The sequence below is a fragment of the Lathyrus oleraceus genome, chromosome 2, assembly GCF_024323335.1.
Source record: "Lathyrus oleraceus cultivar Zhongwan6 chromosome 2, CAAS_Psat_ZW6_1.0, whole genome shotgun sequence".
NCBI lineage: Eukaryota > Viridiplantae > Streptophyta > Magnoliopsida > Fabales > Fabaceae > Lathyrus > Lathyrus oleraceus.
In genome coordinates, this window is record NC_066580.1 from 88,574,684 (window position 1) to 88,583,435 (window position 8,752).

Sequence of the window (8,752 nt, forward strand, 5' to 3'; positions counted from 1 at the left end):
CCAGCATTCGATAGATGTAATTCCTACTTTTGCTCCTCAACAGAGTCTATCCTTGATATGTTCATCCTAACCGGTGATAGATTTTCTCTTTGATGGTATTTTATCCAGCATTCGGTAGATGTAATTCCTATTTTGCTCCTCAACAGAGTCTATCCTTGATATGTTCATCCTAACCGGTGATAGATTTTCTCTTTGATGGGATTTTATCCAGCATTCGATAGATGTAATTCCTACTTTTTTCTTAACCGATGATGGATATCCTCCTTGACATCCCAGGAAAGTCTATCCTTGATATGTTCATCTTGACCGATGATGGATTTTCTTCCCTTCTGAGTCTATCCTGGATATGTTCACCCTAACCGGTGACGGGTATTCTCATCTTTGGTTTTCTACCCAGTAACTGGTAGTTGTAAATCCTATTTTCTGCAGTTTTCCCCGGCAAGGCTATTCTTACCCAGTAACCGATAATGAATACTCCCTCCTGGTGGTTCTCAGCGAGTCATCCTTGATATGCTCATCCTAATAGATGGCGGATGTTCTCTCTGTCAGATCAATATTATCTCCTTACCTAGTAACAGGTAGTGGATAATAGATTCCCGCTCCTCATGTGTTGAAGTTTCTTCCCCAGTTGAGTTGAGTGCGCATTCTCCCTACCCCTCTTTCATTGGGTTTATTTTGGGAGAGATTACCAAGCACTATGTGATTATATCATACTCGTATAGTATCATTTTACTAACCAAAATACCCAAAATATGTCTTTGCATTTGCCTAACTCTTTTGTAGGTAGGGCATGATCATCATTGATCTATCAAGTTCATATCTAGGGTTTAAGACCCTCATGGCTAAAAGTACAATCAAGGATTGAGCCACAATGTCTCAAAGCATCATATATGAGTCCCAATGATCTCTAAATGTCATATTGATAAAGTATTCTTCAAGAGTTTGGAGGTGATTTTCCTTGGAAACCCTAGTTTGATTGGGTATCTTGAGTAACTTATCCAATAAGCTATCTCACCAATTGATCAAATTTCTCAAGGGACACTTCAAAATTCTCATATTATGCTTATATGATCTACCATGAGCCTATAAAGTCAAGAAACTTGAAGGTTAGCAAGTTGGTTGGTGGTGGTTGGCCAGATAAATTCATCTAATCAAAACTGGGTCTCCCTAGACCCTATCTCCTACAATTTTCACAATATGAGAATGATTCCAAGAGAAATGTTACTATAAATGACATTCCAAACAACTTTCATGTTGAAGTCTAGAGCTAATTTTTCTTGGAAAATCATTTTATATGTTGAAACATTATAGGTCATTTTGTCTAAACCCTAATTTGAAAGTCAACTTCCCAAGGGCATAACTTGCTCAATTTTTATGAGATGAAATATTTCCAAGTTGCACAATAAAATTAAAGATGTCTACTTCAACTTTGATGTTTGGAGTGAGAGCTAAATCAACTTTTATGAGCATGTGATATAAGGATACATTATAGGTCATTTTTGCCCAATACCATTGAACAAGTGATTTTCTTCAACATGTTGAAAATTCCAAACTTCCGCCTCAAAATTCACCATGATCCAAGTTCCAATTGGAAAAGTGTCCAACATCAAAGTTGTCCCACCTGGTCTAAGCTTTCAAAATAACCCTATTTCATGTATTTTGGATGAGGTTTGCTAGGGCTGCGCATGGTCTTCACAGGTCTGCATCAAGTGGAAAAATCAAATGTCCAAAACTCCATTTCACTTTGCCTTGCCATTCAAGCATGATTTGAACTTCATTACAATTGCAATTGGATCATAATGGATTGATTCATGGGCCTGTACACGCCCATGCAAGCTTGTGCATCACATTGCCATTTTTAGCAATTTTTCCAGTGTGCAATTATCAATCCCCAATGCTATGAATACAAGGCCTCTAAGCTCATTTCAAATAGACCCTGAGCACCAGCTTTTCCCCCCAATTGAAACCCTCACCATTCAAAGGAAAACTTGAGAATTTTCAACTTGAAAATTGAGTTTGAATGTCACTGTTTGGAGATTCAAAAACTCCAGGATCCAAAGCTTTGTACCATTGCCAAACCACTTCTGCAAGCTCCTCGAGTGTGATCAAGTCAAGTTTGAAGCAAGTAAGATCCATTTCTGCACAACATTGAATGTAATTTTTAGAAATCTTCTTCTCTTAGATTCTCACTCAATTCTCATTAATTCTCTTGGATCTTTGGTTGTCTGAAGTTCTACCAATGTAGGCAAGAAGATTGAGTTGCTTTGAGGTCAAATCGAAGCAACTCAGTTGACACACCTCAAAATTCAACTCCTCATATCTTTCTATATATTTGGAGTTAGTTGAAATTGAGGCCATATTCGTGTTCTATGTCAGTTTTTCTTTCAGATCATGTCCTCTTTTTTCATTTTCTTGATGGTGATGAGTGAACCAGTCCGGTAGACCTCGCCTGAGAAGGTGACCGGAGGTCCAGCGCCGGTGGTGTGTTCGACAGGTTTTGAACCATTGATCTTGTTTAAATTATTTTAATCTTGAGCGTTGCTTTTGAATAGCATTGGTGTGGCGCGCTGACTCGTGTGTTTGGTGGAACGCGCATTTTAGACCACTTAATCTGCCACCTCAATTAATGAGGGAAATCAAGTGGTTCACGTTTTTTTTTTTTTTATTTTCATTTTATTTCATTTGATTTTCATTAATTCATATTAATTTTAATATTGATCCAAAAAATATTAGAGTTTCACAAAAAAATTTAAATAAATTCTTCTTTCATATTCTGAATTAAAATTATTTTTTGGATCATTATTAATATTTTTCATGATTTAATTGATTTTTTGAATATTTTTAATAGTTTAAAAATACTTTTAAGTCTCCAAAAATTCTGAAATTTTTTCTCCAAGGTCCTTTGACCTTGTTTGACCTATGATAAATCTCATGGCCATTTCCTTGTATTTTGATGAGACTTTAGGGATTTGACAAACCATATTTAATTTAATGCATTATTTTTTGTATTTTTAAATTGAATAAAGGCCAAATAATTATGTTCAGCTATCTTGATGATTTGTATAAGTTTGACTTGTGTTGTTGGGCCTTGGTCAAGGTTGATTTGACTTTGCTAGGTTAAGATAATTGGACTTAGGGGATTGATGGAATGTACATTCCATCTCCCAAAATGAATGAATGATCTTAATTTGGTAAAAGTCCTCCTTTGACCAATTTGAGTTTTGATCTATTCCCCTCCCTCTTCATCTAATTCCCCTTCTTTATGCATCCATTTCATTTGGCCTATGATATCTCAAAGTCCTAAGGCTAGTTAATTGAAAAATCAACATAAGTATGGATGAGCATAGTCTTTTTTGTGTGTGGTATGTTTCATGAGAATAGTCCATTATACTATGTCTCTAACATGCATTAACACCAAACTTCTATTGCCCGACCTCAAAAAGTTGTGACTTCTACATAAGTCCAATTACGATTGCTTAACATAACGCTAAATTTTTGACACAAAAGGTATATCATGCTAGTTAGTGAGATTGTAAGTCTCCCCTCTTTCATGGTATTGTATGGAAACTTGGCCTTTTTTCCTTCCTTTGGAAGATGTCTTGGTTCAAGGATTCATGCTTGTGATAAGTGGGTTGGGTGTTCTTCAAATAATGACTTAAAATGAACAGCAAAATAAAAAACAATACTAACTTCTAATTCATTAACCACTAACATTTAATTTCAAGCCATTTACTTTTAATGCACTTTAATTTTTAAGCTCTATTCATTTTCCATTATTCATACCATTCTAATTGTTTATATTAATTCCTTTTCACTTTGTCCACTTGGACCATATTGTGTGATATATCTTGTTTGTGTATATTTTGTTTGTTTGTGTGGTCTTTGACCATTAATGTATATAATAAGAAACAAAAAACTTAAAAAAACTATTGTGTGGACTGTTGGTTTGATCTTGGACAATTGGACTTAGAATCTAGGCAACATCCCTATGAAACTTCATGTAACCAAGTGCTTGCAATTTGAAACTTCACCTGTTACATGGGAAAATTTTAAGAAGATTATGGAGTGGCTAAAGCTTGGATGTGACTATCTTTATTTGATGCCATGCTCTTCAAGTTAATATTGTATGCATTGTTTGTTGCTTGATTCAAATATCCAAGGGAATTTGGGGTTTCTATATGGCATTCTTGCCTATTGGATTGCAGCCCATTGGTCAGATCTTTTCAACTCTTAACTTTTAAATTTATGCTTAGGGTTAGTCTCTTCATCTCCTCCCCATCTCTTTAATTTCAAAATCTCTCCCTCCTTTTAAAAAAACCTTCTTTGTTTGAACTTGTTATTTTCTAAACTTAGACCCTTTGCAAATTAGAAACTTTGGCCTTATGCCATTGCATTTTCAAACTTCTTTTCTTAAATCAAACTTGTAAAATAAACTTAATTATACTTGACTTAAAAATTTCAAAAGCCAAAAAGAACTAACTCATTCAAGCCATTTTGTAGGCCCTTGTGCCTTTCAAACTTAATTTTTGATTAAAAGCAATGCATCCACTTTGAAAATTGTATCACGAACTATGAGGTTTTGATCCCTCATTTTTATGTTGGTACGTAGGCACAAGTCCGAAGGTCTTGTCAAACACAAAAATATAATTAACGAATTCTTTTCTCATCCCCCATTCTATTTGTTTGTAAACATCACTTTGTACAAAATACATATGCACACAAGAAAGGGCTCCCTAGGAGTACCTATGACACTTTGGGTGTTAACACCTACCCTCTATGTAACCAACCCCCTTACTTGTAATCTCTGGCATTTTATTAGGTTTGATTTGAAAACTTCTTATTTTTGGGTTTTGTTCGCACTTTTCCCTTTTCCTTTGGAAACAATAAAAGCACGGTGACGACTCTTGTATATTGATGTCTATCTTATCCATAGCTTGATGATCATGAATTTACCGCCACAAGCCCTTTGTGCATTTCTGATCACACTGAATCACACCGCGTATTTGACTCGGATTGCACATGTTTATTAGGTCTTTATTATCATTTTGCTTGTGTTATGCTTTCTTTTGTGTTGTTTTCAGGTATTTGGCTCTTTCAGGACCTTTGTAGAAGAAACGAAGCAAAAAGACCAAAAAATTAGGGTTTTCGGAAAATATTGTACTCATGGCGTTCTGCATAGCGACCGCTATAGGAGAAGCCAATGCACATCAGTTCTTAACCAGGAGGAAACTGCCACAATCCCATGAACTTCCCCATTTACTCACATGGCGGGCGCCATGGAGGGGTGGCGGGCGCCACCTTTGAATTCCACATTCCCAGTAAAGAGCAGTTGAAGGGCATCCTGGTCTTTGCATTCTATTGAGTTCCTCTATAAATAGGTCATTCTAGTTCACATCCAAATCATCCAACTTATTTTATAACACTAAGACTATAATATCATCTGTAAAAGCGGTAATTCGTCACATCGAGGGGTTATTGCACCTTAGTCTGATTGAGGTGGAGCACTTTGATTTTGTCGTCATCTTTATTTTTCAAAGTCAAAGGTTCATTTACTTCGTTGTACCAGATTTAAAGCCTTCGTTTGAAGCAGGTTCTAATTTAATCGCCTTTTTATTTTACTTGCCATGACTTACTTTATTTAATTCCTTGTCATGCCTTACTTTTTTTAATTCTTTGTCATGCTTTACTTTATTTAATTTCCTGCCATTGTCTTTACTTTATTTAATTTTATGCCATTGTCTTTACTTTATTTAATTTTCTCGCCATTATCCTTATTGCTCGTTTTAATTGTTTTACACGCTTTACTTGTTCTTCACGCCTTACTTTCTAAACTTCTTTTCGTGATGTTCAATATCGTTGTATTTGTTTGTATTACCATGTCTGGCTAAATCTTTCAAAGGTTAGAATGTAAGGATCGCGGTTAAAGAGATGTTTCACATATTGCATCTGTAGAAATTCTTTATGGGCTATTTTGATTTTTAATTCGAGTTTTCTGAAATAAACTTGGTTAATTTTTACTACTCAAGGAATGCGAAAGCACCCTGGCTTAGTTAACTAGGATTTTTTATCACTTTAAGGAAAAACGATTTTTGAAACTGTTTTCGGACGCGTTGATAGATTTAAAATCAGGAAACTCCTTGGGTAAACTTTCCGAATCAAATTCACTTTTCAACTAAGCTTACGAGTCTTATTTCTTAAAAATAGGTTTACTACTTTAGCGTTCTGCGCACCTTTTATAAGTGACAATAAAATGCCTTAATTTAAGGGTAAACTCAGTTCTGACGTGAAATATTGCCCCATAAGTAGTTCTATTTAGACAATCAAAGCATCATTTAATTGACGTGAAATACATTCAAGCCTATCTTTATCTGTACTGTATTTATCATTTTCTTTATTTACTGTTATATTACGACATAGATATCTCATTTGTATCACCTTAGATAAACATTGTAACAATAATAATTGATAGATTGACGATTTGGTCTCTATGGGATCGATAATCTTCTATATTACTCTGACGCGATTCACGTAGTTGCAAATACAGGGATCAAGTTTTTGGCGCTGTTGCCGAGGACCAACATCGTCAAATTTCGTACCCTGTTGTTACACCATCTAGACTAAGGCATTATTAGCCGGTAAATGCGAAGAACCCGTAGTACCGGAAATTTAGTAGATCCTTTAGCGGAACCCAAATGTTACACTCATACACGCCTCTTATTCATTAGAATTAAGAAAGCTATGGCCGAGAATCGCGATCGGAGACCTCTTAAGGAATTTTCCCAACCCTTTGACGAGGAACCTAGTTCTAGTATAGTAAACCCCCTCATTCCTACCAACAATTTCGAACTAAAACCATCTTTACTACAATTAGTGCAACAGAACCAATTCGCGGATCTTGCTACTGAGAACCCAAATCAACATTTAAAAGTCTTTATCCAACTGGCTAACACCTTTAAATCCAACGGTGCTTCACCTGATGCAATTCGCTTAAGATTATTTCCTTTGTCCCTCAAAGATAAAGCACGTTCGTGGTTAGATTCACTTCCAGCTAACTCAATAACTACCTGGGAAGACCTTAGGAGAGTATTCCTTGCTAGATATTTTCCCCTAGTAAGACTGACGTTCTTCGAAACCAAATAACTAGATTTACTAAAAACCAAGGAGAATCACTTTTTGAAGCTTGGGAGCGATACAAGGAGCTGTTAAGAGTATGACCACACCATGGCCTAGAATAATGGTTGATCGTTCATACCTTCTACAATGGACTCCATTATAACACAAAGATGAGCATCGACGCTGCCGCTGGTGGTGCGTTGATGAACAAACCTTACCCTGAAGCTTGTGACCTAATTGAGGATATGACCCAAAACCATTACCAATGGGGAACTGAACGAGCATTAGTAGAGAAAAAGGAGACCCAAGGTGGAATACATGAGATAAGTTCTATGGACATAATGCAAGCGAAAATGAACGCTTTAGCCCTTAAGGTCGAACATATTTCTACAAACTCTAACACCGCAGCGGTAGTCCACACAGAGTGTGAACTTTGTGGATCTAAAGGACACGAATCGGCGGAATGTAACCTTTTGAACGACCTGAACACCAACCAAGTGAATTACGCCCAAGGTAACCCATTTTTAAACACTTACAACCCTGGATGGAAGAATCACCCGAATTTTTCCTATAAAAACTAGAACCCTATCCAAAATTTTGCACCTTAAAGACCACAAGGTTTTGAAGCCCAAAAACCAAATCAACCTATGCAAGCTGTGCCCCAGAAGCCTAACCTTGAGAAGATCATGGAGAACTTTATATCAGGCTAGACTTAGCAAAATAAAGAATTCCTAAACCAAAACATTCACGTAAGCGAACTGATCATGTAATTAGGGACTAAGGTTGATCAGATAGTTACTCACAATAAGATGCTTGAAACCCATATCTCACAGGTAGCACAAAACCAAGCCCCACAAACTACACTTGGAGGACAATTCCTTGGACAACCTTAACTCAACCCTCGAGGGTAAGCTAATGCTATCACAATGCGAAGTGGGACCGCTTACGAAGGGCCTTATAACCCAGCAATGAGCGAGTCCAAAGCTTCTGAAGAAAATATACCTACCAACCAAGGAGGGGAACCAGTGGAACCCGAAAAACAAACCGAAGGAGAATCCAAGGATAAAACATACAAACCACCATCCCATATCCGCAAAGACTTAAACAAACCAAAATCGATAACCAATACCAAAAGTTTATAAAAGTAATAGAGAAGCTTCATGTAAAGATTCCTTTCACCAAAGGCATCACCCAAATTCCATCTTACGCCAAATTTCTCAAAGTCATCTTAACCAACAAGCGTAGGCTTGACGATCCCAAACCCTTGGAATTCAACTTTATTTCCGAGAATAAACTTGCTAAGTAGGAGAAAGACCCTGGGAGTTTTTGTATACCTTGCATTCTAGGGAGTCATGTGATCGACAAAGCTTTCACAGACTTAGGCGCTAGTGTGAGTTTAATGCCCTTAGCTGTGTGTAAAAGGTTAAAATTAGGAGAATTACAACCAACTAAGATGTCCCTCCAATTAGCCGATAAATCTGTTAAGTATCCTGTAGGCATATTAGAAGACATCCCCGTTAGGATCGGTCAACTTTATATCCCGACAGACTTTGTGGTCATGGATATCAAGGAAGACGACGATATCCCTATCCTTTTTGGTAGACCATTTTTATCAACAGCCGGAGCTATAATAGATGTT

At 36.6% G+C, this 8,752-nt stretch overlaps 1 non-coding gene across 1 annotated transcript; it reads right to left on the bottom strand.

The window, feature by feature from the left end:
* Positions 1-7,121: 7,121 nt before the first annotated feature.
* On the bottom strand, positions 7,122-7,228 carry LOC127125007 (small nucleolar RNA R71). Its single transcript, XR_007804475.1, has one exon. It is a non-coding gene; the product is annotated as a small nucleolar RNA R71 (small nucleolar RNA).
* Positions 7,229-8,752: the final 1,524 nt, after the last annotated feature.